We start from the raw sequence: 9,037 nt of genomic DNA on the forward strand, positions 1-9,037 counted from the left end.
CCTTGGAACACACCCGTATTTGTCATAAAGAAAAAATCAGGCAGATGGAGATTGTTACATGATTTAAGAGCCGTTAATAATTGCATGGAGTCCTTAGGACCTGTTCAGATGGGGTTGCCCCTTCTCTCAGCTCTGCCAGAGCATTGGTCTATTTTCATCTTAGACATCAAAGACTTACTAAAGAAACAGAAAGGGGGAATAGGCCACGGCCTGTCCCCAAAGGCTCAACTGTCTATAGCCTTGTTTACGTATAATTTTTTAAATGAAAATGCACAAGGAATGACACCTGCCCTACAGCACACCACTCCGAGTCCTCCACATAGAGGTCTAGTCCGTTGGAAGGATGTCCTGTCGGGACAATGGCAAGGCCCTGACCCAGTGCTCAGCTGGGCCAGAGGCTCTGTTTGTGTTTTTCCCCAGGAGCCAGGACGTCAACCAGTGTGGGTTCCGGAAAGACTGGTGAGAACCGTGACATCGCCCGAGGAGGCCACGGAGCTGTTGCCTAAAAAACCAACAAGCCTTCAACCTGAACCATCAGATCAGGCCTCCAACTCTGCTGATGACGGCGGCGACTGACGAGATAGCAACGAAAGCGCCGGTCACCCTTCGATTGTTTAGAAGGGGGACCAGTTTTAATAACCCCCGTTGCCTTCGACCTTTCCAAACTGGGCGAGACTGTACAAAGTCTGTGGAACCGAGTCACCTCATGGTTCTCTTGGCCCAATTTGACTACTTGGATTCTCGTGGCAGTGGGACTATTAGTGGGCTTAGTCACTGTTAAATGTTTGTTAGAACGCTTGTTCCAGACACAGCAGCAACTACGTGTTTCTACCATGTTAGCTATGTCTTCCCAGTCAAATGTGGGTGTGCGTCCCTCCTCGATAGATAGCCCGTCTGAATCACCTGGGGCAAAGCTCTTGTCAGCAAGGTTTGTTGCAGGCTCCCTGGCCATTACCCGTGTTTAGCTAGGCACCAGAGGCTGTTAATTTTGCGCGCCTAGCCGCCTCGACGGTGGAGCTGCGGCCGCAGTCCTGGCCAGACTGGGCTTGGCTCTAGCCATTGCACCGAGGCCTCCGCAGCGTTTCCTATGCCCTGGCTGTCGCTCTCATAATCCCCGCTTGACCCAGTTGCGAGGCGAAGCACTGCAGGGAGGAGTCACGTGGTATCCAGTTCACGGACTCTCCGGTCTCTATATGAGGTGAGCATTCTGGTCGGTGCCAGAGGCTCCGTCGTGTGATGACGCGAGCCTAGTCCAGACTCCCCAAAGCACCAAACTATGTTGTGAGCCACTCAGGCCCACGGGAGCACCATCATCAATAGAGACACTGGGTACAAGAATACGGTCTACGGACCATGCCTCTTATAAAAACAAAAAGGGGGAGATGTAGAGAGCCGCTTTCCGGGTTTGGCCTAGTGGACACGCTGCAGCCTGCTCTAGAGTTCCCCCCGCCCATCGAGTGAGCCAAGATGGCGCTCACATCCTGCTTCTGCAAATGACGCACACGCCCACCAACCCTATCTTCCAATCACCTCTGTATACGTGGCACTAACCTATTGGGTTTGGGCACAGTATATAAGAGGTTACCCGGACGGGGTGGGTGGAGACGACCCACAGGGAGCCGTGCCTGACGGCCGCATAGAGGTTGTTCCCCCGCGGGAAATTTCGCCCGCGCGGAACCTGTAACAGAGAATGCAAGCTTAACTCCAGTAAAGGTCTGTGCTTACAACTGCTACGTGTCTTGGATCTGTGTTTCTCACCAGCGCGGATTTGTCTGCGTCTCTCTGTCTCTCCTCATTGTCTCACCCGCCGGCCGGGGGCTTGACGCTGAGCGAGAAGTCGCGGACAGTGTCACATCTCTGTAGAGATAATCTAATCAAGTTTCCAACCTACAGTGCTGGATAGATAGTTTAAAGGAAATGGCCACCTCCATGAGACTGGATTAGGATCCAACATGGCTTTTCCAGGCACATAACCCTTCCAAGCCAACACAGCTTCTGCTTCTGGTGAAGGTAATGCAGGCCTTGGAGACAGATGACACGACCGAGGTGCCAATACTGCCACTCACAGATGTCTCCATGCTTCAGCCTCATCAGCTATAAAATAAGCTTATGAGACATGTGCACACCTTTTCCTTGGTTATCAAATAGGTTCTCAGTAAGTGAAAACTATTAGTATTAGCACTATTCATTCTTATTGGCCCCATGGTTGAACGGTAATTCTTGTTAAATTGTGATGCTGTTACCAGTGTACATTTTTATGATTGTATCGCAGAATCCAGAGTGTTTTAAAAGTGGTGGAGGCAGCAGTGCCCATAGGCAGTGAAGGGCCAGATGACACAATGCAGCCATCACTGTATTGATGATTCCTGCATAGCTGAGTGAGCCCCCACCAAATCAACCCTTCCACAGACAGCACTTGCAAATTCTGGACAATACAATACACAATTTCCCAAAGTTAAGACAGCATGAATCAAAGCAGAAGGCTCTGGAGGATAAAGAATGGTGGATGGGAGGGAGGGAAAGAACATGGCATGTCTCCTTTTGACACGAGTCTAGCGGTGGCCTGAGGACAGGTCATGGTTAAAACACACCCAGAGGGAGCTCTGTGGCCTAATACAACACCTACAGCCTTTCCCATAATTCTTGGACCTTCAACCTATCCCAAAGTGATGGAAAAACTAGAAAGGAAAGAGCCAGAGAGGGGAACCACACATTCTGTGTATAAATTGTGTCCAAATCTCTGGTGGACTCCAAACAGCTTGATGAAAGATGAAAAAAAGTGAACTGAGATATGAGCTGCTGCCCAGAGTTTGCACTTTGAGTCCAGCCAAGTTAATTACCCCCCACAACAAACTGCCAGGCACAATAATCACCACAAAAAACACTCTCAGGAGGAATATTATGGAGTCCAGAATTTTCACAACACAACACTGACCATATCCAGGACATAGTCCAAAACTGACCACCATGAAAAAAAATATCAAAATGTTCTGTTCTTAAAAGGCAATCAGGAGATGCCCGGCGAGGTGAAGGCCGACCCTACAGCCCTTATGGTGTCCCTGCACCTCTTGCCGTCACCCACGCCCAACCTCGAAATCAAGTACACCAAGATCTTTATTAACAACGAATGGCAAAACTCAGAGAGTGGGAAAGCATTCCCTGTCTATAATCCAGTCACAGGGGAGCAGGTGTGTGAAGTTCAAGAAGTTGACAAGGCAGATATAGACAAAGCAGTGCAGGCAGCCCGCCTGGCATTCTCTCTTGGTTCAGTCTGGAGAAGGATGGATGCTTCAGAAAGAGGACGTCTGCTGGATAAGCTTGCAGATTTGGTGGAACGAGACAGAGCAGTTCTTGCAACCATGGAATCCCTAAATGGTGGCAAACCATTCCTCCAAGCTTTTTATGGGGATTTACAGGGTGTCATCAAAACTCTCCGGTATTATGCAGGCTGGGATGATAAAATTCATGGGATGACCATACCTGTAGATGGAGACCATTTTACCTTTACAAGACATGAGCCCATTGGAGTGTGTGGGCAGATCATCCCATGGAACTTCCCCCTGCTGATGTTTGCCTGGAAAATTGCTCCAGCTCTGTGCTGTGGCAATACAGTAGTCATTAAGCCAGCAGAACAAACACCACTCAGTGCGCTCTACATGGGAGCCCTTATCAAGGAGGCTGGCTTTCCACCGGGAGTTATCAATATTTTGCCTGGATATGGACCAACGGCTGGGGCAGCAATAGCTTCTCACATTGGCATCGACAAAATAGCATTCACAGGATCCACCGAGGTTGGAAAGCTTATCCAAGAAGCAGCTGGAAGAAGTAATTTGAAGAGAGTAACTCTGGAACTTGGGGGGAAAGTCCCAATATTATTTTTGCAGATGCTGATTTGGACTATGCTGTGGAGCAGGCTCACCAGGGTGTGTTTTTCAACCAAGGCCAGTGCTGTACTGCCGGGTCTTGCATCTTCGTGGAGGAGTCCATCTATGAGGAGTTTGTGAGAAGAAGTGTGGAGCGGGCCAAGAGGTGCATAGTTGGGAGTCCTTTTGACCCCACCACTGAGCAGGGACCCCAGATTGATAAGAAACAATACAACAAGATCCTGGAACTCATCCAGAGTGGTGTGGCTGAAGGTGCCAAGCTGGAATGTGGAGGCAAAGGGCTAGGCCGAAAGGGTTTTTTCATCGAGCCTACGATGTTTTCCAACATCACTGATGACATGCGGATCACCAAAGAGGAGATCTTTGGTCCTGTTCAGGAAATTCTGAGGTTTAAGACTATGGATGAAGTTATCGAAAGAGCCAATAACTCAGACTTTGGGCTTGTAGCAGCTGTCTTTACCAATGATATCAACAAGGCCCTCACAGTGTCATCTGCAATGCAAGCTGGGACTGTTTGGATCAATTGTTACAATGTCTTAAATGCCCAGAGCCCTTTTGGGGGATTCAAGATGTCTGGAAATGGGAGAGAAATGGGAGAATTTGGCTTGTGAGAGTACTCATAGGTTAAGACTGTGACAGAAAGATCCCCCAGAAGAATTCCTAAGAAGGTCAAGAAGGAAGATGAAGGCCAACCTGCACGATTCTCCCTCTCTGATTTCTCTGTGGGGCCTAGCTCTCAGGAATACAAAGTTGTTACATGGTCCTTATTTAAAGATTTAAATGATAACATGTAGGCCAGGCAGGTCACTGCATAAGAGTTTCTTAGCACTCTTGTCAGAGGTCACCTTAATGATACCAAATATTGTGGAAGTTGGATAAAGGTAAGAGCAGCAGCTGTCACACACATCCAGTATCTCTTTCTGGGAATGGTATGATTTGATGCCTTTTGTCACAAAGAGAACTGTTCTTCTTGGGGCAAGGTGGCTTTCCATTTGTTTTCATTCGCCCTGTTCCAGGCTCTCACCACTCACTCACCCCTCACTCCTACGAGGAGATCTCAGTTGAGCTCATTTGGGGCAGATGTTTGGGCCGGGAACAATTTTCCAAGGTTTTGCAGCCAAATTACCGTTTCATGTTATCCATTTCTTCAAAGCAAAACAAGAAATGGTTTTAGTTAGAACCAGACCAGACTGAAAATGCCAGGAGCTGGTAAACTGCACATGTACTAAGAAGTAAAAACTTGAGCTATTCTTGACCCAATCTGGTTTTCTTGTATCCATAAATAACTTGAGTGAAAGAAAAATCAGGAAGATGGAGACCCAGAGGCCATCATGTTTGTAGTTCACAGCTTCTGAGTTTGCTGCACAGTTTCATTTTATTTGTGTATGCGTATGTGCGTGTGTGTTTAATTCCTTTTCTCAGTTAATCTGGAATAATGGTGGGGGGGCGCGATTGTTTTCATAGATAAAATTATTTCTAAAGCTTATCTTATAAACCAATTTTTTAAAAAAAAGATCTGAGGAGGCTTGAGATTTTATAAAAATGGGAATCTGGATGCTTTGCAGAGGTAATCAATTTCCAATATTGACAGACAATTCTTACTAAGTGAATTGTTCTGTGGTTGGAATCTACAGTTTCTTCTGCATTCCACCCCCACTGACTAACACCTGCTGCTCCCAGTGCTGTGGTGTTACTGGGGCTCTGTTGTGGGTCTAATGTGCCCTAAAACCATGATTAGTAACCGTGGAAATTCTGGCCAAGCCTAGGGGTTTCCCTTTCTATTAGCAGAGTTCTGTTGTGCCATGACTGTCATGATCCACAGAGCTGCTTCTGTCACATCCAGAAGCTCACCCACACCCCCTTTTTACCCTGGCATTGCCTCTCAGCGAGCAAGTGTTGGCCTACAGAGGGGGAGGCCTGAGGCAGGCCCTGCTTCCTTTCCTGCTTTCCAGTGAGTCCCCCAGTTTGATGTGAGCGATGTGAGCTCCTTTCTTTCTTCCCTCTTTCCTGCTGCAGAATCCAACCCAGTCTCTAACCTAGATGAAGATCATTTATTTAAAACTACCAAACATAATCTAGAGTATGTGGAATATGAGCAACATGTATTTAGCCTTCTGTATTTAACAGTTTTCTGCTTTCTAACCATACCAGTTTTCTATTTATAACCCTTGTCTATTCATGATGTTTTAAAGAAATTTCAATTTGCTGTTATTTACAAACGACAGTGCACTCTGAAGCCAAATGCTTTCACAGATGCCATGTTTTTGAGTTCTTCAGTGTGACTGTCATGCTCTCATCCTATAGCCTGTGTCCAAATGAAAATACCCATTAACACACTCGTTACCTTTGAACTGCAATATAGAATGTGAAAATGAAGATTTATTTCTTTTAATTTACTTAAAAAGAAACCTCTGTCCTAGCAATAAAGCATTTATATTGTTTAAAAAAAAAGGCAATCAGAGGAGACCCAAGATGGCCAAGGAAATGGACTTAGCAGACATTACAACTATGCTGAATGACATACTGGCAAATAGGCTCATTATCAATGAAAATTAGCTATTAAGGCTGCATGTCTCCAAGTCACCAAATGAGAAATAAGTAAAGGACCTCATGGAATTAGAAAGTTTTTATCATACAAAGATATTATTCTTAAGAAAGTTACCATTTATTTGGAGACAAGATATTTGGATATACCAGCTACTTGGGACTGACAAGACAGCAAATTCAGTGCAATCATTCGTTAGCTTATTAACTAATTCATTAATCCCATATACAATTATTGAACACAGATCTAGGTTGCAGGCATGGTTCTAGGTTCCAGGAATATAGACCTAAAGGAGATCCCATAAGTTTTTTTCAGCTTCTGCTCTATATTATGCATTATTATTTTACATGGATGATTAGTATACATCAGATAGTTGACAAATGAGATTTTTTCTCATTTTCTGTGTCTTTTTAAACTTGATTTCATTTTATGGTTCTTGTCTTGAACTTCTGGGATGGCTTGAAGCTGTATATAACCCAGAAAGACACATTCTTAAACTGAATCCATTCCAGTGGGTGTGAACCCATTGTAAGTAGGATCTTTTGATGAGGTTACTTCAGTTAATGTGCAAACTTCCTCCAATCAGTATGGGTCTTAACCCTACTAATGGAGTCCTTTACAATGGAGTGAAATTCAGACAGAAAGCCATGCAGGGAGCTGCAAGAAGCTGAACATCATTGGAACCCAGAAGAAAAGGGAGAGGCCAGGAGATGCCGCCATGTCCCAAGCTAAGGACCGAGACTCCCCTGCAGCCAGCCCTTCAGTGCCACAGTCTTTGGGGAGAAACCATTGCCTTGATGATACCTTGATTTGGACTTTCTTTTAGCCTCAAAATGATAGGCTAACAAATTTCCATTGTTTAAGCTGACCCATTACACAGTGTTTGCTTGAGCAGCCTAGGAAACAAAAATATCTCTCTTCTGAGGCCCTCACTTTTGATCTAGGTGTCGAGAGGCTGCCTCTCCTTGGAAATTCTATAGCACTAACTCATTTCCAAAGGAACTTTGAGCATTCTCAAGGAGCTGGGGTCTGTGTTGGCCATTAGGAATGCATGAACACCAACAATACTCTTTGCCTTGAAGGGTTCATTAGGCATGTCATTACATGTCAATTGAAATGATGGGAGAGGGATACAACGCCATGTCTAGACACAGATCACAAGGACACGGGAGAGGAGATGCCATTAGGTAGGCCTTGTGGTATAAACATGCAGCCTCCAGGGAGAAAAGCAGGCATTCCATTCAAGAGAGAGGGAAGAACATCAGGCAAACATCTTTTCATATTCACTGTAGCAACAAGGCTTTTGCACATTGGACAAATATTTATTGAACTCCTACTACATGCCAGATAATCTTTTAAGCATGAAGAAGCAAAAAGAGTTCATGCTGTCATGGGTCTTAGTCCAATGGAAGGAGAATAACACTAAATAAATGAATATTTAACATATCAGGTGGTGATAATGCTAAGGAAACAAGCAGACCAAGAGACAGAGAGAGATGGGAGTGGGGTCGGTGGGAAGGGGAGATTTTAGAGAAGGTGGCCAGGGAAGGACTCTCAGAGGAGGTATCTGAGCAGAGAAGGGAAGGAAGTAAGGGAAAGTCCTCTGAACATTTGGAACAAAAGATTTCCAGATAGATACTACAGCAAGTATTGAAACCCTAATTCAGGTGGCCTGGAGTTTTGAAGAGTAACTAAAGAGCAAGTACAGCTGGAGCAGAGTGAAGGTGGTGGACAGTGGTAGAAGATGACATCAGGGAGATAGTGGGAACAGGTCAGGCCATGCCACACAGGCCATGGGAAAGACTCAAGGCTGCATTGGGATTGAAATGGGGCAAATTAAAGGTTTTGAGCAGAGATGTGACATGATCTCACCTGCATTTCAACTGATCACTCTATGTGATCACAGATTATATGTAGGTTAAATTGGACTCAAGAGCAGAAGTTTGGTGGTTATTGCAGTAAACTAGGTAATGGGGATGGTGGCCACCAGGGTGGGAGGAAATACAGGAGGAGAAGAGAAGTGGTTGTGTTTTCAACACACCTTGTGTGCCATGTCATCGGGTCTGTTACTGGTATGGAAGTGGAAAGAAGAACCAAATATAACTCCAAAATGTTTGGCCTGAGCAACTGCTAATTTTAATGTGCCAGTCACTGAGATGGGGAAGATGACAAGTTAAAATTGAGGTGACTCAAGGGGATAGTTTGGGTTCTGTCACCATGAGATGCCTATTAGATCTGCAAGTGCAGAGGCCAAGCAGGCAACTGGGAGTCAATCAGAATGCAAAAATGCATCTCTGGTCAGGGCCTTGACCAGAGATGAAACTGGGAGTCAATCAGAATGCAAAAATGATCTAAAGTCTTGAGAACAGATGGGGCCACCTAAAGAATAAGAGTCATAAGAGAAGAAATCCATAGACTGAGTTTTGAGGCCTGGAAGATTGCAAGGGCTCAAATTGTTTAAGGCATCAGGTATAGCTCAAGGAGTACAGATCTTACAAGCACCTAATAGACCATATTTTGGCATGTTTATTATAAGTGAAACACTGTAGGTGTAGAGTTGAGAGAGGAAATATTCAGGGTATGAGAAAAGAGGTTGGATGGTAATAAT

General features: G+C 45.2%; 1 pseudogene; it reads left to right on the plus strand.

Annotated features, from left to right (window-relative positions):
• Positions 1–3,014: 3,014 nt before the first annotated feature.
• On the plus strand, positions 3,015–4,679 carry LOC143681176 (retinal dehydrogenase 2 pseudogene; annotated as a pseudogene).
• The last annotated feature ends 4,358 nt before the right edge of the window (positions 4,680–9,037 follow it).

This window comes from Tamandua tetradactyla, chromosome 4, assembly GCF_023851605.1.
Source record: "Tamandua tetradactyla isolate mTamTet1 chromosome 4, mTamTet1.pri, whole genome shotgun sequence".
NCBI lineage: Eukaryota > Metazoa > Chordata > Mammalia > Pilosa > Myrmecophagidae > Tamandua > Tamandua tetradactyla.